Source organism: Phyllobates terribilis, unplaced genomic scaffold (genome assembly GCF_046119375.1).
Source record: "Phyllobates terribilis strain yellow unplaced genomic scaffold, ASM4611937v1 Scaffold_3__8_contigs__length_932513732, whole genome shotgun sequence".
Classification (NCBI taxonomy): Eukaryota; Metazoa; Chordata; class Amphibia; order Anura; family Dendrobatidae; genus Phyllobates; species Phyllobates terribilis.
Window position 1 is genome coordinate 552352391 of NW_027362763.1, and position 23827 is coordinate 552376217.

At 41.3% G+C, this 23827-nt stretch overlaps 1 protein-coding gene across 5 annotated transcripts in view; it reads left to right on the forward strand.

Moving 5' to 3' along the window:
* The window catches only part of SASH1 (SAM and SH3 domain containing 1), a 1215158-nt gene that overhangs the window by 472682 nt on the left and 718649 nt on the right, over positions 1-23827 (forward strand). The window lies entirely within an intron of this gene.

Sequence of the window (23827 nt, forward strand, 5' to 3'; positions counted from 1 at the left end):
CCACTACTTGCCAGATCAGTTCATGCGTCCGGGAGTTAACCATTCTGCGGCACAACTTCCCCTTGTAAAGGAACAGTCGACTCTTCTCTGCCCACAGTTGCTTGGCCTCCTCCGGAGCGTCTGGGTCAAGGCGAGCTTCTGGCTGAGTCAGCATCTCCTTCACCAGCCGGACGGCAGGGTCACTGTCTTGCGTTTCCGCCCAGTTGTAGTGAGGTAAGGGGTTGAACGTAGCGGCTTGCTTACCCCTTACACGGTGGGAATACTGGATAGTCCCATGACAGTGGAACGCAGGGAATTCGACCTCTTCCAAATCTTCTGAATCCTCACCCTCGTCCGGTAGGTTTGGCATCCTGGACAGGGCGTCCGCGTTGGTATTGGAGCGTCCTGCCCGGTATTTGATTGTAAACTCATAGTTGGACAAGCGGGCCATCCATCTCTGCTCTAGGGCACCGAGTCTTGCAGTGTCCAGGTGTGTCAACGGGTTGTTATCCGTGTACACGGTGAACCGGGAAGAAGCGAGGTAGTGCTTAAAGCGTTCGGTGACTGCCCACACCACTGCCAGGAACTCTAGCTTAAATGAGCTGTAATTCTCAGGATTTCTTTCGGTGGGTCGCAGTTTTCGGCTGGCGTAAGCAATTACCCGTTCTTTCCCCTGCTGGATCTGGGATAGTACGGCTCCTAGCCCGATGTTACTGGCGTCGGTGTAGAGGATAAAGGGTTGGCTATAATCAGGGTACGCCAGGATTTCATCCCCCGTGAGGGCCATCTTCAGCTGGCGGAAGGACTCTTCTTCCAACTTCTCCCATCTGAAGGGCGGCTTCTGGTTCTTGGCCTTCCTGGACTGGCCTATCAGGAGGTCCTGCATATGAGCTGCCCTTTTTGTGAAACCGGGTATGAACCTTCGGTAGTAGCCTACCAACCCGAGGAACTGCCTCACTTCCTTTACACTGGAGGGGCTTGGCCATTCCTTAATTGCGGTGATCTTATCAGGGTCGGGAGCCACTCCGTCAGCACTCACCACGTGTCCCAGGTACTGCACCTTTGGCTTCAGGAGGTGACACTTGGAGGGTTTCACCTTTAGGCCGTAACTTGCCAGAGCTTCAAACACTTCCGCCAGGTGCTTCAGGTGGTCCTCGTAGGTTTTGGAGTAGACGATGACATCGTCCAGGTATAACAGGACCGTCTCAAAGTTCCGGTGTCCCAGACAGCACTCCATCAATCGCTGGAAGGTTCCTGGTGCGTTGCAGAGTCCAAACGGCATGCAGGTAAACTCACTAAGTCCCATCGGGGTGGTGAATGCGGTCTTTTCCCGATCCGCCTCTGCTACAGGAACCTGCCAGTACCCGCTAGTGAGATCCAAGGTGGAGAAGAAGTTAGCAGATTTTAAAGCAGCCAAAGACTCCTCTATTCTTGGTAAGGGGTACGCATCTTTGTGTGTGATACGGTTTATTTTCCGGTAATCTACACACATTCTCATGGTGTTGTCTTTCTTTTTGACCAAGACTAGTGGAGCTGCCCAGGGGCTACAGCTTTCCCTGATTACCCCAGCCTCCTTCATGTCTCTAAGCATCCCCTTGGCGTGTTGGTAGTGTGCAGGGGGTACGGGTCAATACCTCTCTTTTATGGGAGGATGGTCTCCCGTGGGGATGTGATGTTCTACCCCCTTGACTCGCCCGAAGTCTAACGGGTGTTTACTAAACACTCTCTCGTACTCTTGAACCACCCGGTAGACTCCCTGTTTCTGGTGGGAGGGAGTGGAGTCAGTACCCAAATGTAGTTGCTGACACCAATCCTCCATTTGTTGTTTAGAGCCGTTACCTTCCTCCGGAGAAGATGGAGGCAAGGGTTCTACGGACTGTATAGAATTCTGATTGATGGTATACAATTTGGCTAGCGTGGCATACCGGGGCAGGTACACTTCCCTCTTCCCGATATTTATTATGCGAACGGGCACCCTCCCATGGCGTACATTGACCACCCCCCGTGCTGTCAAAATGGTGGACCTACTGTCTGAGTAAACTGGTTCTACCATTGCCTGGTAATCTCTACCTCTCAGACCAATAGCCGCCCGGCACCAAATCATCATTTCACTTTTTGGGGGCATGGCAATAGGGAGAGGGTCACACATTCTCACGCTACCAATCTCACCGCCGGAGAGTTCCACCTGTTGCCGTCGCATCAGTGCCCGGATCTCTTTTTGGAGCACTCGCTGCTGGCCGGAGCTGGCGTTCTTGGCAACCTGCTGTAAAATAAAAATCACCTCTCCAAGACAATTTTCAATTACATTAGTTCCTAGAGTTATCTTAGGGTGACTCTCGCGCTTATCAATGTCCACAATGATCAGTCCCTGGGCTGCCAGCTCGACTCTACCGATTTTAATGGTCACCTCTTTAAATCCGATCTGTGGCACGGGCTGACCATTGCTGGCGATGATACTCAAGTCGTCGTCAGGGTAGCGGGTTATATCCGAGTCATTCCAGTACTGCTTGAAGAGCACGTACGGGATGGTGGTGACCTGTGACCCAGTGTCCAGTAGGGCACTCATAGGAATGCCATCCAGTACCACAGGCAAGACTGGACGTCCTCCCACATATTTGTCACGCCAGTTTGATGGGCCTGATGATCTTTTTCCTAGGGGTTGGCCCTCTACCCTAGGTTGTGCCAGTTTAAAGGACAGTACCTTGCCATATGTCCGGGTTGATTGCAGCGGCGGCAGATAGGTTGTCCGTCCTCGTTGTATCGGTCGCTGGGTCTTCCTCTGGCCGGTGGGGTCCTCCTTGGTCGGCGCCACGGGATGTCCTCCGGTCCGGATGCCAGCTGGATCTTCCCTGGAGTAGAAACCTGTAAAGACTGCACAGTTCGGGTTAGCGCAGCAACGCTTTTAGCTAGCTCTTGGACCTGATGGTGCAGGTCGGGAGCCGGGTCATTGTTCAAAGCCTGCGCATCAGCTCCCACAGGCCCTGCCGACAAGGGCGCCGCCTCTTGGTGGTAAGTGGTAGTGGGGCGTCTGTGGGTCACAACGCCACCTGGTGCCGGTTCTCGGAGCACCCGGATGGCTCTGTCATTGAACTGTGCAAATCCCAGATGAGGGTCCTGTAAGGCCATTGCCCGCAACTGGGTTCGGTGGGCATTGCAATATAAACCCTCTATAAATTGTTCAGTCAACAGCCGGTCCTCGTCTCCCACGCCGTCAGGGTCGGTCTGCTTAATGGCTCTCAGGGCCTCTTGTAGGTTTAGTGCATAGTCCCTTATACTCTCTTGTGCTCGCTGCTTGCACCCGTAGAATCTAAGTTTGATCTCGGCTGAGGTGCGGGTATCAAAGGTATCCTTCAGCCGGGTTAGTATCCCTGCGACAGTCCTTCCCCCAGGTGGCCAGGACTTTACCTCCCTTTGGGCTGCCCCAGTTAATTGGGCCACCAGGATGCTCACTTTTTGCTCTTCTGTGAGGGGGTACACCTGGAAGAGGCTATCCAGCTTTTCTCTAAAGTCATGCAGAGTATGTGACTCCCCTGAGTACTGGGGTAGCCAGGCCGCTCCCGGGATATAGGGCATGGTGAAAGGCATGACTGCAGCAGCGGTGGCGCTGGCGGGGGTTGAGGCAGTGAAGCTCTCCTCCATATCCGACATCTTCCTCCCCCCTAGTGGACCGTGGCCTACCTTGCGATGATCCTCTTCCGTAGGCCGCGGCTCCGCAGTGGATCGTCAGGGTTGAGGACCTTCCGTCGCGCTCCTGTGACGTCGGCGTCTGCTGGGCTCCTTCCAGGACCTTACGCAACGTCCGGACGTGAGGCTTCAGTTCTCGCGCGCTTTCGGAGTCCACGCCCCTCTTCTTCCCACGCGGCGTCTTCAAGATGGCGTCCAACGGCGGGAAAACTCCACGGATGGCGGGAAGAAGGCAGAAGATGGCGCCGGATGGCGGGAAAACTTCGCGGATGGCGGGAAGAAGGTAGAAGATGGCGCCGGATGGCGGGAATCTTCACCACTGGTAAGTTTGAACAGTCTTTTTCAGGCACGCAGTACCCGGTGGTTGCGGGCACGAGATCCTGCCGACTACGCCAAAAGTTGACGCGCCCTGGGCCTATGTGATGTAGCATTGCGCACGCAGGGACTACCCGGAGCCGGATCTGATAGGGGTAGTAGTCTCGTGGCGGTGACCCGGTCCGTGCCCAGGGAGTCAGACTAAGTGGCGGTATATTAGCAGTAGATGTAGGACGACTACGCCACCCGTTGAATGCAGCTATGGAGCTGCCGCTGCAGGCAAACCGCTGAGGCCGGTGGGAGGATGGTGCAGCGTGGATGGTATAACCCCCAACAGGAGGGGTATGGCCTCAGGGCAGCCGATGTGGATGATGGGGGTAGCAGGAATCACTCAGAGACGATACGGTGTAGTTCAGGGTCTTTACTGGTGACAAAGATAGACCCTCCCGGAGTACTGGCTAGCGGTCGGGGCCTGGTCAGTCCTTGAGCAGATGGGATCCCCCTTGGCCAGGCGGAGTTGTAGGCCTCCCCAACTAATTGTACTCTTCTGGCTACCTTGCTAGAGGCGGGTAAAGGTAGCCCACGTCCCTGAGTGTACCGTGTGGTGCTCACCCGTATGGCCGGTGACTCGGGGCCTTCTAGTAGCTTCCGCTCCACGACGGCGGTGCTGGTCCCACACGTGTGACCGAGCCTTCGGGTTTCTGGGCCAGAGGACCTGAAATCCCCTGCCGGTCGGTTTCTGCTGCTGGGTAGGAGTTAGTCCCCACAGCCTCGGACTCCGGGTCAGGTAAGAAATCTTCAATCAGGGCGAGCTCTACAGCTTCCAGCCCTGATCTCCTCTTAGCACGACTCCCACAGAGCTCCTGATCTTTCTTTCCTATCACTGCTTCTCTTCTTCTCTCTACTCTTCTCCTTAACCCTGCCTCAGCCCCAGGTTTATATAGGGGAAGTCCTTCCCCTCCCAGGACTGGGCAGGAGGTGTGGCATGCATAGGATTCCTGACCAAGAGACCTCCCACCTGCTCTCAGACATAACACTGCTGTTACTGTGGAAACCAGACCCCTGGGGTGCCACATTAACAGTTGCCTTAAACCCTTTAGTGCACCTGTATACTTCTTCCACATGATGGGCCACCGGGCCCCTGGGTGTACTTCTGACCAATTATTTAAATGTGTGGGAATTTTTTACAGGTCATTTGGGCATAGTGCAATATCGGTACTGTTTGACAGCATTTATTTCGGTTAGGGCACCTCTCTTAGATCCACCTGAGCAATATATTGATATCCTTTTACATAGATTGCCATATCTAGTCATATGTTTCTAGTTGTGCTCCCATCCTGTGTACTGTCTTTTTTTTAACCGTTTCTTACATTGTTAACTAATAAAATGAATCTCTAACTCCATCCCATGATTGTCTGTCTTGTTCTTCTATTCTTTCATTTAATTCTACTTGCCTATTTTACTTATTTAATCATAAGGTGTAATCCAATAACCATCTGTCTATTTCATAGCAAATATCACTTGAGATAAATCAAGGTGCTACGTATCACTCCTATTTTACTTTATTTAGAGTCATTTCGCTCCTTATATAAATGCCTAGACTTGGAACCCAGCAAATATGTCCCTCTGACACGTCTGAATGACATCTCTAAAAATAGTAAAAATAGTCAACTTACCTAAAGACGACCTGTTATTTCTTCTAAAATGTCTTTTTATAGTAAATTCCATTAGCTCATAAATAACAATTCTGGAGCATCATGTCTTAGCACTCTGTGTTGTGCTGTTCCTCAATAATTTCTCCTGGAAATTAAGGAATAAATTGACAGGTGCACATTACCATTTCCCTTACCATTGAGGTTTGTCCCAGCATTGTCACAGTCTGCATCATATTGGTGCATAATAATTGTAAGCATTTATCTATTTTAGTTAGAGATTAGCAGATCGATTCGTGGAGGATCGAATCAAATTTCCTGAAATTCGCAGTTTCACGCGCATTTGAACATTGTATGATTTGATTTGCTGTTTGCAAAACAACAAAAAAAAACTTGCCCGTCACCATTTCCCATACTGCTAAAGCATTAGAGAGCAGACAAACGTCATTTTCCATTGCCGCGCAGCCAGAACAGGTTTAAGACCAGTGTTTCCCAAGCCCCATCCTCACGGCCCCCCACAGGTCATGTTTTCAGGATCTCCTTAGTATTACACAGGTGATTGAAGTGATTGAAATTGCCTGATCAAGGCATCAGGAATTCTCTCACCTGTGCAATACTAAGGAGATCCTGAAAACATGACCTGTGGGGGGCCGTGGGGATGGGGTTTGGGAAACACTGTTTTAGACAAAGAAAGGCCATGGGCAAAAGTTTAAAGTGTGGCTCTAAATACTAACATATTGCCCCACCACATTCAAACATTTAGGTTGCACTTACCTGAGCTGAGTTAAGGCCTTTAAATGAGAGTAATCGTCAATATTCAAGTCGTTTGGCGCTTGTTTCCCGGCCTCTTTACTCCGGCTGATGAGGAATGATGGGCACAGAGCAATCACTAATAGATCAATCTGTCCCCATACATATCATGTTATCGGCAGCACATCTGCAGCATTCAATGGCAATGTGCTGCTGAGAACAATGATTTTTATTCCGCCATAAGCAATCCAATCACCACGATGAATGAGCAGCATTTTACTTATTTATTGCTTATTTCTTGTCTGTATAAGATGTTGTAGGTTGGAGAATGGCATCAGAAGTCAGTTTTCCGCTACTATTAGAGAGGAGCGAATCTTTTGAAATTCAAATTTGCCAACTTCACCTAATTTTTCCCAATAGATATGAATAGGTTTGCACGAATTTCAGTACTGGAAAGCTTGTAGTTGCTCGTTAGCATACATGTTGGGGAGAGGAGAGAGAGAACTTCACTCAACATAAGAGCTTACACTTTCCAAGTGAGAAAGGGAGGACCCTGCTGACCATAAGAGCTTACACTTTACAGGAGAAAGAGAGAGACAGGACCCCACAGACCATATGAGCCTACACTTTAAAGGTGAGAGAAGAGAGGACCCTTCTGACCATAAGAGCTTACACTCTACAGGAGAGCAAGGACCTCTCTGACCATAAAAAGCTTACACTCTACAGAAGAGAGAGACTTACTCAGTGCCTTTGGAGATGGAAAATGACTCTGCTATACAAACTGTGTTCCACTGGGAATTGCTGATCTATGATAGCCCAGGTACTGATCACCACTGTACAAAGTATGATAATCCGCTAGATGTCATAGTTGCAGGGCATTATACGTAAACCTGTGTGGCAATGAGACATTTGTCTGATGCTTCAGCAGTATGGAAACTGTGCCAAGCAAGTTTATTTTTCGTGCAAACTGCGAATTGAATCTCAAAATGTTCGAATTCATGTGAATCCATGGATTTCAGGAAATTCTATTTAAACTCAATCCTCCATGGATTGATCTGCTCATCTCTACTCCTGAGAATTTTAAATTGCACCGGGTAGGTGTGGAGGCCTTTTACAAAGTTTGCATTAGACTCTATAAGCAAGTTATATCTCTGTCAACAACCAAAGGACCATATAGGACTTATTTGTCCCTCTGGGGCAATTTCACTTTTTTCTAAGCTAAAAAAATTATTTAACAAAAAACGTCTTTGTGAAAAACATCAGAAATTCATATGACAGTTTTCTGTTGGCAAGTTGCTATTTAATGCGGAAGCTCACAATTCATTGCCACATAAGTCATTAGCTATGTGTACAATATGTTCAATATTTTATATTGTATATTTTTCTTGGTAAACACTAAAAAATTGAAAGCATTCAAACTCCCAAATGTAATCCTACTGTGCCTTGATGTGCAGATAATCTGATAGTGCCTGTGGAGCTGTGAATCTCTGAGCGTCTTCATAAGGCTTCATGTAGTCTTGGAGAGTCAGTATTTCTGCAAAACTAATCTTGGCTATAGATAACAGAAAAATGAAATCCAATAAAGCAATTGTTAAAGAAATCTAAGGTTTCAGCAAAATAATTAAACACTTTTAATTAAACACCAGAATTCTGGCATAAAAAGCTTTGGAACGTTGTAAATATTTGGTGCAATCTTTGCCCATTCTTCCTTGCAGTTGGGTTCCAAATATCTTAGATTAAGATGGCATCTCTTGTGTACAGTGCCCTTTTTAGGTCAACCACAGATTTTCATTTGGATTAGGTTTGGGTTCTGGCTGGGCCATTCCAAAACTCTGATTTCGTTTGAACAAAGCCAATCTTTTGTTGAATTGGAGTTACAGTGTATGCTTAGGGTCGTTGTCTTGCTGAAAGGTGAAATTCCTCTTTATCTTCAGTTTTTTAGCAGAGGACTGAAGGTTTTGATGAAAAATTGAATGACATTTGGAACTGTTCATAATTCGCACTACCTTGAGTATAGCCCCAGGGTTCCTTGCTGAAAAATAGCCCTGAAGCATAATGCTGCCTCCACCATGCTTCCCTGTGGGTATGGTGTTCTTTTGGTAATATGCAGTGTTGACTTTGCTCCAAAAATACTGTTTAGAATTATGGCCAAAAAGTTCAATGTTCTTCTCATCAGACCATAATACATTTTTCCAAATGCTTTTGGCAGACTTGATGTACGTTTAAGCAAAACATTGCCAGGCTTGGATATTTTTCTATGTAAGAAAAGGCTTCCATCTTGCCATCCTACTCCCCAGGCCATGTTATATGACAAATATGGGAGATTGGTGTCACATGGAGTACACAACCAGTACTTGCTTGAAATTCCTGCAGCTTTTTTATTGTTGCTGAAGACCTCTTGGCGGCTTCCAAGGCCAATTTTCTTCTTGTATTTTCATAAATTTTTGAGGGATGTCAAGTTCTAGGTAATGTATTTGCTGGGTCAAATTTAAGCCACTTATTTATGATCATCTAGACAGTGTTACATGGTATATTTAATGCCTTAGATTTTTTTATACTGTTCATCCTGACTAATAACTGTCAGTAATGAGATCCCTTTGCTATGCTGCAAACTTTTTTTCATGGATTTGCTGTAAAATATAACTAATAAAATGTCAGGAAAAACTAGAAGAGCTAAATTTTTTATGGGATTCATGAGAATCCCTGTAAATGATGGCAGGAAGTTCTATTATTATATTGTATCAAATACTTATTTCATGCAATAAAATTCAATGTAATTATTTAAATATCATACAATGTGATTTTGTTTTTATTTTTAGATTCTGTCTCTCACAGTTGAAGTGTACCTACAATAAAAATGACATTCTTTGTAGGTTGGAAAATTTGCAATTTTGGCAGTGCATCAAATACTTATTTTCCCCATTATATATATAGTATGTGTGTACGTTTTGTGTAAATGAATGGTCAATTTAAAGCTAAAATCTGGCTGACAACCATGGCAAGTGCCATTATCTCAACCCACAACATATTAACACGGTTATATTTGCAATATATAAGGCACTACTTTAGCATCTATGTACAATACAGATTGATTTTTCTTTTCCAGTGACAAGTCCTTGTCATTTATGTAACCTCTAAATAAATTGAGATGGAGGAGACAATTTATGCCATTTTCCCAGAGTCACAACCTTTGAAAAGTGTCATTTTAGACTGATTACCTCATCTACAAGATTTCCTCCCATTTTTTGCTGGTTGTATGACTGAAGAGCAATATGTAAGCTGCCGTAGGAGGCTGAACGCCTCTAGAATATGTCATCTGTGACTGATAACCTGGGTGATATGCATTGCACACACGGGATAACCTTTGCCATATTGTGCTTGGCAAATGGCTAACTTTTATTATCAGTCATTGTATGAATTTTGTGAAGCTATCACACTTGCAATGTCATCCACAATAATGCTATTTAACCAGCAGATATTCAGGTGCCTTACATCCTTTTCTTTGAGCTGTAAGCATGGTTCTTTAGATTGCATTCTGGCTGGTGAAATTGCCTATGGAACAGTAAATGATAAGCTGCCGCATTCATCTTCACAGCTCGCTCTGCTCAATTCATGTTTCATTATTATTGCCTCTCAGGTTAATTTGTGGTCATTTTACTGCCTTTTCAATTCATAGGAAGTGTCTCGAGCCATAAAGGTAATTATTTTGAACCACATTCCTCCATAGCACATACAATGAGAAAAATACATAAAAGATAAGTGTTTTCAGTGTATACCCAATGATTGAAAAATATTCTGTAATTAAAGATCAAATCAAAGATATTGCACTCCCTAGAACAACAAATAAGAAAAATGGATAAAAAAACATTAAATGAGAGATTTTATAGAATAAACATATAGCTGTGAACTGGTGCATTATTCTCACAAGTTTATGTTTCAAGGGAAAAGAATAAAATAGAGAATGCAGGTAATATCGATGAATCTCATTTTGGAAAAATTCTTTATTCTGCGATATATAAAATTCATAGTGAGGTTACTTTCAGCTGGCTATATTATGGCCAGACTTAACATCTGTATTACTGAAGCAATACCTGAACCTCACACATTTCTACTGAGCTGGACATACCTCCAGAGAGGACTCTATTGGATGCTAAAATGTTCCTGTTTCCTGGCCGTTTTAAAACTGTCTAATGTACGTATAGGGGCTTTGCAATAGCCGGTAATTACTGTGTTATGAGCAGAATCACTTTAGCTGCTAGCTGAATTTTAATTCCATGCAGCTTCCCTGTTGCTATATTGGCAGATTGTAACGAGGAAGATTCAGTACTGTGCAAATGTTTTATGAAGGTGTGGAAAAATTCTTTAAAGTAGGCATAGGAATGCTTTAAAAAATAGAAGTGTTAATCGATTACTTTGATAATTTATTGGAGAGGATAAATTGGAAGATGGAACTTTTTCTGTGCTGCCGAAGACACCAATATTGGTTTCCAAAAATGATGAAGAAAGGAATCCATAAGGCAATGTGTAGAGAACTGCGGTTTTTAATTGTCAACGCGTTTCAAAGTACACACAATTCTTCATCAGGACAAAAGTGGTTTGTCCTCTCCTTGAATGCATCCGTGGATCTGCAGCTGCCAGTTTTCTGAGCTTTTTATGGTGTTGTGGTCCCACAACCCTGCCAAGTAGCATATCGAGGCACTGACTGTTCTCCCATCCTCTATCCAGTTAAACCCAATTTTTCACTATTGTTTTCCAGTTTTCCCATTTGGCAATTTATTGAAATACAAATTGAATGAACAAAAGAGAAATCTAAATCATAACAGTATTTGGTGTGACCACTCATTTCCTTCAAATCAGCATCAAGACACCACTTCTGCTAGGTACACTTGCACATACTGTAGATTTAAAAAAAAACTCAGCAAGGACATTGTAACAAACATCTTGGAGAACTAACCATAGATCTGTGGATGAAGGCTTACACAAATACTTCTGTTGCTTCATGTAATCCCAGAAGGACTCAATGTTGAGACCAAGGCACTGTGGGGGCCATGTAATCACTTCCAGAACTCCTTATTGACATTGTTTTTATGTTTGGGGTCATTATCCTGCTCCAATATTAATTGATATTGCATGATGCATAAGTATCTGCCTGCAGACATCATTATATCATTGCTCAGCCATTCGGCGTGCAAGCTGCTTTCTGATAGAACCAGATATTTCAAATTTTGACTCATCAATCCAGAGCTCTTAATTAGTAGTTGTTATCTGCGTGACAGCGTGGCAAATCAGGGATGTTCATGAGCGGAGCCGATTTTTTGGCGCGAACAAGCCAGAACCCCGAGCACGAACCTGAATTTAAAATGCTGAACAAATTACACTACTCTTAATGACATTTTTCTGCACCCAAGTTCCTATATTTTCATGCATAGTTGAAACACTTCACTTTGTTAACATGTCTTCCATGAGATCCACTTCTGACAATAATTCTCTGAACAGTAGATGAGTGTAACTGTGTCCCACTGGTTGCTGCCAGTTCTGAACTGATGGCACTGCTGGACATCTTTCAGTTTCAAAAGGAGATAAGTATAATGTGTTTATCATCTACGGCACTAAGTTTGGCTGACCACTGCATATACGATCCTCAACACTGCTCATTTCTTGGTGTCTTCAATGCATAGAAATACAGGCAGTTACTTATTCATTATTCAATACCATCTGTGAGATATTTGATTGGCTTCAAATTTGACCTGCAACAGGTCAAACATCACAATCATACATCCAATATTAAGAACTTCTTCAGAGTAAAGAAGAACAAGTAGTCCTGGAAGTGATTATATGGCACCACAGAGCCCTGATCTAAACATAATAGATTCTGTCTGGGATTACATGAAGAGATTGAAGGATTTGCACAAGCCTAAATCCACATATGTTCTGTGGTTAGTTCTCCAAGATGTTTAGAAAAACCTCCCTGCTAATCTCTTTCAAATACTGTGTCCAAGTGTACCTAGAAGAATTGATGCTTTGCTGTTGTTTTTAAGGCAAAGAATGGTCACACCAAATATTCATTTGATTTAGAGTTCTCTTTTATTCATTCACTTGGCATTTTGTTAATTAATTAAAAAAAACTATTAACATTTCTATTTTGAAAGTATTCTTACTTTTCAGCATTTTTTTTAATACACCTACCTAAAACTGTTGCACAGCACTGTACATCAGCTCATATGGAACCTCAAGATATGAGGTGCAGAAAATTTGTAATATGGGACTACAGAGTGATGGCTAGACTTCTAAGTTGCCTTACAGACCTAAAGTAACTGGCCAACAGTCTTGATGTCATTGAAAAAATAACATGTACCACCATGTATACTTTTGTATGGTGGTCCTGTGCATAGTAAAGCACAGTCTGCTACACTTTTCCATACAGTTGATTAAATAGTGTTCAGACAGATATTGGACAGACAGATGCAAAAAGGTCAATTTTTTTAGCCAGATATTAATGTACAGTATATGCCAGGAGATTTTCCCAGGGAATACAGTCAGCTAAGTGAACTTAGCCTAAAGTTCCTGAAAACTTCATTATTAATTTGTATTTTATTGATATTGAACCGTATATAAGAAAGGCAAATGATATGGATTACGAGACCCTCTCTGTACAATGCTGCCAAATAAGCATAAACTTCAATATGAGTATTTTGAGAAAACTGAACAGATAAAGGAGGTTTTCTAAAAGTTTATTTTGTTGCCAAGTATTAATAAAGCTTTTCAATCTGTTTCTTATTTTTTTAACTTAGCTTAGGTCTAGACTTTGTCAACTTCATGAAAATTAACCTGTCTTCTCATGTCAGATGCAATCTCTTTTTTATTACACCTGTCATGTTCACTTAGTAAAGCCTGTCAAATCCTAAATGTGTCTCCAACAGTATCAGGAATTGTACGTGCATTTTATGTATTCAGTTTGTTCTCTTCTTTTGCCTTTCCATTATTACAGACAATAAGTGAAATTCATCTCTGTAAATTGGGTAAAAATATTAATTGGTCAAAATGATGTAATAATGAGGTCTATAATGTGGACAATTGGTACTGTACATAATATTTTAATAACTGAATGGTATATGTAAGGAATGCATAAATTCTAAATATCTCATGCCGGTGTGCTAATAATTCATGTTTTAGTCACTTAACGAGACCTTTCACTTCAGCTCAGTTTTAAATAACTTATTAGAGTATCACATGGTTAGAAAGTTCTGATTATAACTTTATTTATGGAAATAGTTAATTTAGCTGTAAGAACGTAAGGGAATATTCTGATATATGGAAAAGTGCTAATATATTATTTATCCCCTTACCGGCATCTGCTATATGTGTGCGGTGCAAGTCAGTAACGGGTGTATTGAGCAGCTCAGTGGGTGGGCTCTCCCCATACTTGGCAGATAATGGCTGTAACCCGCAGCCAGGAGATGCCTCTAACAACCATGGATGGAGCAACCTTAACAGTACACCGGAATGGGGGCACGTCATTCTATGCACCCATTGCTGCCTCGTGATGCGATCGCATAGCCCCAATGGGTTGGTATGACAGCTGGGGTCTGTTGAAAACCACCGCGCCAGTCATTACAGAGTACCTTTGAAGCTCTGCCTGTGGCCAGGCTTAAAAGAAGACTGTTATTTTTGCTATATGCAGCAATACTGTGGCATTGCTAGATATAGCACAAGCAATCAGATGATCACAGGGTCAAGTCCCCTATGGGGACCAATGAGTACAGTAAAAATCCAATCTATAAAAATATAAAAATAATTATCCTGATCGTTAAACACCATAAGTTGAAAAAAAAAATCAACTCCAAAATTGTGTTTATTTTGGTCACCGCAATACTGCAAAAAAATGCTTTACGAAGTTATCAAAACTTCATATCTATCCCAAAATGGTATCAATAATAATGTTATCTTGCCCCACAAAAAAATAAGCTTTCAACAGCGACCAGAAACATGAAAACGTTTAGAGGTCTCGGAAAATGGCAACACAATTTTTTTTTTTTTTTTTTAACACATTTCTGAATTGTTTTTCACCACTAAATTAATAAAGAAAATGGACAAGTTTAGCATTGCCGTGATCATACTGATGAGCAGAATCATATTGTCTGGTCATTTTTACCACACCATTTAGGCTGTAAAAACAATTCCCAAAAAAAGTATGTCAGCACTGCGCAATTTCAACACACTTGGAATTTTTTTCTCATTTTACAGTAAAATATTTGGTAAAATGAATGACGTCAATCAAAAGTACAATCTGTCTCTCAAAAAAAAGCCCTTATATGGTTATGTGGAGAGAAAAATAAAAAAAGTTATGGCTCTTGGAAGAAGGGGAGAAAAAAACAAAAACACAAAAACGGAAATTGTTCATATCGGGAAGGAGTTAAAGTGGCTCAAAAGTGAAGTTCTACTTTAATACACTCACATGACGTAGGCACACAAAAACTTATAAAAAGTGCATTGCTCTTGTCTTATTGTCCTTAAGATATCAAGATACTTGCTAAATCACTATTTTGTTGAAAAGTTGACACATTGCAGGCTGAATGATTCCTCTTGGTCAGTCAGCATAGAGTGATCCCCATGATCTACATGGCAAGCACTCTAAATTATGACCCCCAAATCGGAGACATTACATGGATGTTAGTGATTCATGTGATAGCAACATGAGACCCACCTGCGAAGATCTTCTCCTCTTGGGTTGCATCAGATTTGGCTAAACGCTAAACTGAGCAATCGATTCAAGGAGATTCTCAGACTTTAAACTATAAATGCCTATATAGGGGTCTGGACTTTTCTAGCAACTGCTGTAGAATTGAAGATTCCAGTGCGAGGAACCAAAGCAAAAGGTGTATAACATAGAAATACTAAGATCAGTCCAGGTGGATTTTTCACTCATCGACAGACAGAGAGAAAGTCAAGGTAGGCAGCAGATAGATAAATGAGGTCAGAAACAGATCAGTCAATATAAAAGCACACCTGTACACTATACTGAAATCACAGCAATTTTATTGTTCAGGTACAGAGCAATGGACAAGAGATCCTGAAAAACCCTAGAGTCATAAATACTTGAAATCACCCCCACCTCAATACAAAATACCAGTGACTGTCTTTCTGCAGTCTGTAACATCATCACTCTGCTGTATAAAGGAAGCAGATTCAGATTGGAATAGCAATTTTGTAGTTTTTTTTATACAGCAGCGTGGTCTACTCTGAAACGTCAATCTTCTTTTTCTACCAATTGATATCCAAAGAGGGTTTATCTTCACGTACCGACAGGACTGCTGCAGCTGTAATATTCATGGGCAATTATTGTAGTTGTGGCCATCACAACCCTTTCAGGTGAGCAACTTCATAACTTCCTTCTCCATTTGTACCTATCAATATCACCCTATGTGAAGTTGTCTCCAACATCATGTCCTCCCTCAATCTCAAACTGAATCTCCAAACCTGATATTGCAATTGCAATAGGAAAATATGCTTAATGCACATTATCTTTATTGGGTAAGGAACTAGAGTCTAGTGTCCCCCCATAGAGTGGTAGTACCACTAAATCAAGCAGTGGAGTACTCCGAACAACATAGAAGAGAGAATTTGGAGAAACCATAAACCGCCAATAAAATTAATTAGAAAAGATATTTATTAGAAAAAATCATTTTTAAAAGTGATTACCATACAATACAATGATATGTCAAATACGAAGGACAAAATCTGTAGATGCACCAAGTAAATTCAAACAAGTCAAGCAGTAAGTAATATGTGTTACATCTATGTAGCCAGTTTCTAAATACCATATGTAATAAAGGGCCACATGGCCATGAACATAAAATGAGACCAGAGACTGGCCTACAAATGATGTCGCTTACCCATGGTCAAGGAGGATTTAATTGAACCTGCCAGCACTGCCTCGAAGCGCATTTTGCGTATAGCTTTCTCAAGGGGAGATGTCAGTTAATGGTATCCCATCCAGTATTTATACTTTGTCCACAGGTGCCTCATTAAAGCGGTGCATGAGCGCTTTTGCTCTCGTCAATAAAATAATGTTTAAAGGGGGCATCCAATTTAATAATATATCTGCTGTTATTTCACTAAAGCCATTTTCCACTACTGAACAGTTCTAGTTTAAGCAGTTCAGGATCCCATAATCACTCTACACCCCATCTTGACTGAAAAAAACACAGAAATATAGAAATTATTGCAAATTTATTAAAAAAGAAAAACTGAAATATCACATTGTCATAAGTATTCAGACCATTTGCTCAGACACTCATATTTAAGTCACATGCTGTCCATTTCCTTGTCATCCTCCTTGAGACGGTTCTACTCCTTCATTGGAGTCTAGCTGTGTTTATTTAAACTGATAGGACTTGATTTGGAAAGACACACACCTGTCTATAGACCTCACAGCTCACAGTGCATTTCAGACCAAATGAGATTCATGAGCTCAAAGGAACTGCCCAAGGAGCTCAGAGACAAAATTGTGGCAAGGCACAGATCTGGCCAAGGTTACAAAAGAATTCCTGCATTACTCAAGGTTACTAAGAGCACAGTGGCCTCCATAATCCTTAAATGGAAGAGGTTTGGGGCCACCAGAAGTCTTCCTATATCTGGCTGTCCAGCCAAACTGAGCAATTGTGGGAGAAGAGCTTTGGTGAGAGAGGTAAAGAAGAACCCCAAGATCACTGTGGCTGAGCTCCTGAGATGCAGCAGGGAGATGGGAGAAAGTTCCACAACGTTAACTATCATTGCAGCCCTCCACCCGTCGGGCCTTTATGTCAGAGTGGCCCGACAGAAGCCTCTCCTCAGTGCAAGACATATGAAAGCCCGCATAGAGTTTGCTCAAAAACACATGAAGGACTCACAGACTATAAGAAATAAGATTTTCTGGTCTAATGAGATGAAGATAGAACTTTTTGGTGATAATTCTAAGTGGTATGTGTTGAGAAAACCAGGCACTGCTCATCACCTGCCCAGTACAATCCCAATAGTGAAACATGGTGGTGGCAGCATTGTGCTGTGGGGATGTTTTTCAGCTGCAGGGACAGGCCAACTGGTTGCAATTGAAGGAAACATGAATTCGCCCAAGTACGGATATATCCTGGATGAAAACCTCTTCCAGAGTGCTCTGGACCTCAGACTTGGCCGAAGGTTCACCTTCCAACAAGACAATGACCCTAAGCACACAGCTAAAATAACAAAGGAGTGGCTTCAGAACAACTTTGTGACCATTTTTGACTGGCCCAGCCAGAGCCCTGACCTAAACCCAATTGGGCATCTCTGGAGAGACCTGAAAATGGCTGTCCACCAACGTTCACCATCCAACCTGACGGTACTGGAAAGGATCTGCAAGGAAGAATAGCAGAGGATCCCCAAATCCAGGTGTAAAAAAACTTGTTGCATCATTCCCAAGAAGACTCATGGCTGTACTAGCTCAAAAGTGTGCTTCTACTCAATGCTGAGCAAAGGGTCTGAATACTTATGACCTTGTGATATTTCAGTTTTTCTTTTATAATAAATTTGCAAAAATTTCTACATTTCTGTTTTTTTCAGTCAAGATGGGGTGCAGAGTGTACTTTAATAAGAAAAAAAATGAACTTTTTAGAATTTACCAAATGGCTGCAATGAAACAAAGAGTGAAAAATTTAAAGGGGTCTGAATACTTTCCGTACCCAATGAATACTCACCTCCCACAGCAAGGCCATTCTAGTGTTCTCAGCGCCACTGTTTCCAGAGAGTAACATGAGTTGTGTCATGTGCAGCCTGTAGCTAATGAGCGGCCGTTGCCGGCAGCAGCTCATCAATGTTACACTCTAAAAAAATTGTAAAACTGCAGTTGATTAGCTCATTGGCTGCAGTCGGTAAGTGGCACATCAGGTCACAACACTCTTTGGGAACAACACCGCTGCGAGAGGTGAGTATACATTCTTTTTTTATATATAAGGTCCAGATTGGATTAAACTGGGGTTGCCAATAGTGGTCAACCATTTTAAGACATGCTGGAAGATTAGAATTTCCTTCATTAGTAACCCCTTCATGAACAGATATGACTTTTTTATATTTGCATCGACATTGCCCTATAAGTTGTAGCGCGGTGAATTGGTGAAAACTTAATTGTGTTATTGTTTTTTGGGGTTTTGTATTTATGGTGTTCATATTGATGTAAAAATAACCTGGAAACATGATTCTTCAGGTCATTACAATTACGACAATACCAAACTTGTACAGCTTCCTTTCATATTTTATTAATAAAGAATTCTGACCATCAATAAAATTTTATGATGCCATTTTTTGAGACATGGAACCTTTTTATTTTTTCATCTATAGAGTTATGTGAGGGGTTGTTTTTTTCTGCTCCAAGCTGACAGTTTTATTGATACTATTTTTGACAACACATGATGTTTTGATTGCTTTTTATTGCATTTTTTGGAGTGCGGCAACCACAAAATGGCAATTATGAAGTTTTGATTCCATTTCTTTTTTTGCTGTTTAACGTATGTCTTAAATAATTTTCTATTTTGATAGATTAGACATTTACCTATCCCAAATATGTTTTTTTATGGGAAAAATTAGGTGATTTAAACTTTTATATTCTTTTAAAACTTTTTTAAATTATTTCTAATTTGTTTTTTCTAGTCAATTCGAGGGTTTTGAACCTGTGATCCATTTCACTATATAATGCAATACTAATGTTTTGCAGCATATAGCAAAATCGCTGTTCTCCTGTAAGGGATAACTGCGAGCTGAACTTCTTAGGAGAAACATGGCCACCATGAGGACCTTCAGCAGTCTCTTGACTAACATGGTAACCCATTGGCTACTTGCATTTGCATCATGTTGAGGTGCTGGTGCATGCACACACTGGCAATTTAGCCATATAAATGCCACTGTCAGTGATTGACAGCGGCATTTAAATAGCTAACAGCAGTGATCAGAACTAGGTCTGGCCACTACTGTTATAGATAAAAACCATCTGTGTAACACAGTTATGTCTATAGAGTATGGTGCAGACCTCAAAACATGACCAGCTCCATACCATGTTCAGGCTTTTGCGTGTATTTTAACTGCTTCAGGTTTCAAAAGACCCCAAGAAGCTAAAATAAGTCAACTGACCATTCTTCTGGTGTTTTCTCCTCTGAAAACACTCCATACTTCATAATGGAAGTCAATGGGAAGGCTCAAAAGTCACCCAGAAGATACCAGAGTATCCTCTTATGTTTTTTTCTCAGCGTTTTTGCTTCAAGAACCCCTAGCAGTTTCTTCATTGTTCAGTGGAGAAAAAAGGGATAGTAAAATTCTAACTGCATTCAAAAAGATCGAACAAGTACTCATGAAATGTCAAAAAGCCACAAAAAAGACACTTCAAGACAAAAAAACGTTCTTATGGACTGGTTCGTCCACTTATAAAATCTGTTGTGTATGCATGCCCTAAACATTTTAGAAAAAAATCTTTAAATATTTGCTACTGGAATATAACAAATGAAAGAATTTGTAGGACAAAACTACAAGACAAAGAAAGATGAATTAAAAAATGGAAGGCAACAAAGATAAACCAGAGCAAATGACTCAAGTTTCATTGTACTGGAAAAAAAGATATTTTAGAAGCACTGAGAAATAGATAAAATAATACGGGTGCATGAGGAATGGAAGATGCATGCTTCACTAAGAACAAAACAGGCAATTTCATGGCTCTAGTCGCGACGGCATCCGATTTAGCCAGAACCACTAGATAGATTTAGGCATTTGGAAGATGAGAAATACGTGCTTTGTTTTCCCACATCCCCCACCAAGATCCATTCATCTCCATAAACAGGTGCAAAGCCTTGTGAACCTTGTATGACACACAGCAGTACATTGTTATGCTTTCATATGCGGTATATAAACCATAGCACGGAGAACGCTGGGTTTATGATGAGTGGTTGCTATATTTTCATTAAACAATGAAAATATTTTTAATGCAGAAATATGGAGAAATGGCGACGGATTAGTAACAGTTTCTCATTTACTTAATCACTAGTGTGTGCACAGATCGGTATGAAGCTAGACGTTTGTTCAGATTCCTAGGTGTCTTATTTTCCTCGCTTTAACACCAGACTATCTAATTGAATCTATGATGTCCTTAGGAACATTGTCTTTGTCCTGTATTGATTCAGTATGCCTTCAGCTCTCAGGAGAAAATCCTCCAGCATGCTCATGCATAGCATTTCTTAATTTCTCTTATCACAGAACTGTGCTGTATTTATAATGACCTCCTTCTGTATTTATGGAGAGGTTACTTTATAACAGACGTTCAGCTCAATCTTGAGTGTTGACCGGGAAGAAAGCATTTCCACAGAGAATCAAGACCTTCTTTTCTTTTGTCAACCTGTGACTCTGGAAATTAGACATAGTGCACGTAATTGTTATGTACTTACTACTTTAAAATCTAGAATGAAAAAAACAAACACTGTTTTAAAAAGAGCGAAATAATATAATAATGATGAGCCAAGCAGGAAAGGCATTGGAGCCCACACTGGCGTTATTTCTATAAATGACTTCTCTGTTTCCTTTTACACGTACTGCTTTTAGAGTTCCTCAAGGTCTGGACAGCCTTTGCTACTTTCTTTTTTACGGTTTAATGGGGAGACAAAAGCAGATTCTTACTTCCATAGATTGCCATTGTCACAATCTTTTTCCCATATGTAAGTCTTGCCTGGTCTGTATTCATCTCGTAGTCCCAATGAAAAGAAAATCCTCTTCAGGCATTCACACCATGAGGTTCCTAAAAAGCAGAACATTTGCAAACTATTTGTCCCTTACTTAATCTCCATTTTTCATATTTATTTTCCTGAAAACAGAAAGCTGCAAGATGATAAAAACGTGAGATTTGTTAGATATGTCAATTGTAACAAACACTCAGAAGAAACAAAATAACTCAAAATAAATTTGTCTACAAAATCAAACCAAAATTTATTTTTGTGAGAACTAGAAAAAAATTAAAGAGAACTAATGAAAAAGACATCACATAGGACAACACTTTCAATGTGATAAACTGTAGAAGCGGTACAATATTTTTACCTCCACATTTAGGCGTAGTTAATGTTTCTTTATTAGTTGTGCAAAATGCAATATCCTGTCCTGATGCTTCATATACAAATCTGTAATTCAGAAGTCAAAGCTAGGAGGCAATCCATGTGGAAGTTGTAAAGGCGGTCATATACAGTTATATGAAAAAGTTTGGGCACCCCTATTAATCTTAAGCTTAATGTTTTATAAAAAATGGTGTTTTTGCAACAGCTATTTCAGTTTGATATATGTAATAACTGTTGGACGCACTAATGTTTCTGCCTTGAAATGAGGTTTATTGTACTAACAGAAAATGTGCAATCTGCATTCAAACAAAATTTGACAGGTGCATAAGTATGGGCACCTCACCAGAAAAGTGACATTAATATTTAGTAGATCCTCCTTTTGCAAAAATAACAGCCTCTAGTCGCTTCCTGTAGCTTTTACTGATTTCCTGGATCCTGGATGAAGGTATTTTTGACCATTCCTCTTTACAAAACAATTCCAGTTCAGTTAAGTTTGATGGTCGCCGAGCATGGACAGCCCTCTTCAAATGATCCCACAGATGTTCAATGATATTCAGGTCTGGGGACTGGGATGGCCATTCCAGAACATTGTAATTGTTCCTCTGCATGAATGCCTGAGTAGATTTGGAGCGGTGTTTTGGATCATTGTCTTGCTGAAAGATCCATCCCCTGCGTAACTTCAACTTTGTCACTGATTCTTGAACATTATTGTCAAGAATCTGCTGATACTGAGTGAAATCCATGCATCCCTCAACTTTAACAAGATTCCCGGTGCCGGCTTTGGCCACACAGCCCCAAAGCATGATGGAACCTCCACCAAATTTTACTGAGGGTAGCAAGTGTTTTTCTTGGAATGCTGTGTTTTTTTGCCACCATGCATAACACCTTTTTGTATGACCAAACAACTCAATCTTGGTTTCATCAGTCCACAGGACCTTCTTCCAAAAAGAAATTGGCTTCTCCAAATGTGCTTTTGCATACCTCAGCCGACTCTGTTTGTGGCGTGCTTGCAGAAACGGTGTCTTTCGCATCACTCTCCCATACAGCTTCTCCTTGTGCAAAGTGCGTTGTATAGTAGACCGCTGCACAGTGACACCATCTGCAGCAAGTTGATGCTGCAGCTCTCTGGAGGTGGTCTGAGGATTGTCCTTGACTGATCTCACAATTCTTCTTCTCTGCCTTTCTGATGTTTTTCTTGGCCTGCCACTTCTGGCCTTAACAAGAACTGTCCCTGTGTTCTTCCATTTCCTTACTATGTTCCTCACAGTGGAAACTGACAGGTTAAATCTCTGAGACAGCTTTTTGTATCCTTCCCCTGAACAACTATGTTGAATAATCTTTGTTTTCAGATCATTTGACAGTTGTTTTGAGGAGCCCATGATGCCACTCTTCAGAGGAGATTCAAACAGGAGAACAACTTGCAAGTGGCAACTTTAAGTAGCTTTTCTCATGATTGCATACACCTGGCTATGAAGTTCAAAGCTCAATGAGGTTACAAAACCAAAAAAAGTGCTTTAGTAAGTCAGTAAAAAGTAGGTAGGAGTATTTAAAACAAGAAAATGATAAGGGTGCCCATACTTATGCATCTGTCAAATTTTGTTTGAATGCAGATTGCACATTTTCTGTTAGTACAATAAACCTCATTTCAAGGCAGAAACATTACTGTGTCCAACAGTTATTACATATATCAAACTGAAATAGCTGTTGCAAAAACACCAATTTTTATAAAACATTAAGCTTAAGATTAATAGGGGTGCCCAAACTTTTTCATATAACTGTAGGTTTCTCTACTAAAAGTGAATAAAACATTGACTTGGAATTTCAGGGGTTTATATCCTTTTATGTCAAATATTGTTTCTGTTGTACATTAATTTCATGGGCAAATGCTTTTCAAATGTGTTTTTTTAGTAAATACTGGTTTAAACAATTAGAGCAAAGAGGTTCTGAAATGCAAACAATGGATTTAATGCTTTTAAAGCAATATATGCAAACGTATAACATCCGAAATATTGATACTAAACCTATTTATGTTCCATGTTTTAGAATTTCGCATCTTTTTATGTTTCATTGGGTTACACAGGATTTTGCTGTCTATAATATGTCATCAGGTCCGTAGTGAGAAAAGGGTAAAAACTTTTACCTTTCAACTATTTCTTCCATTATCTACACTTAGATGGCACAAAGCAGCGTATCATACTGCTAGCACACAGCATGAAATAACTGAATCCCTCTGGTCTTCTTCAATGCAGCTGGATATGAGAATCCTGTTCAGCTCTGTTGCCGATCTGCTCGAATTCTGTTCTTTCACTAAGATAACGAGGTTGAATAGTGGTTACAAGTAACTAACTAGAA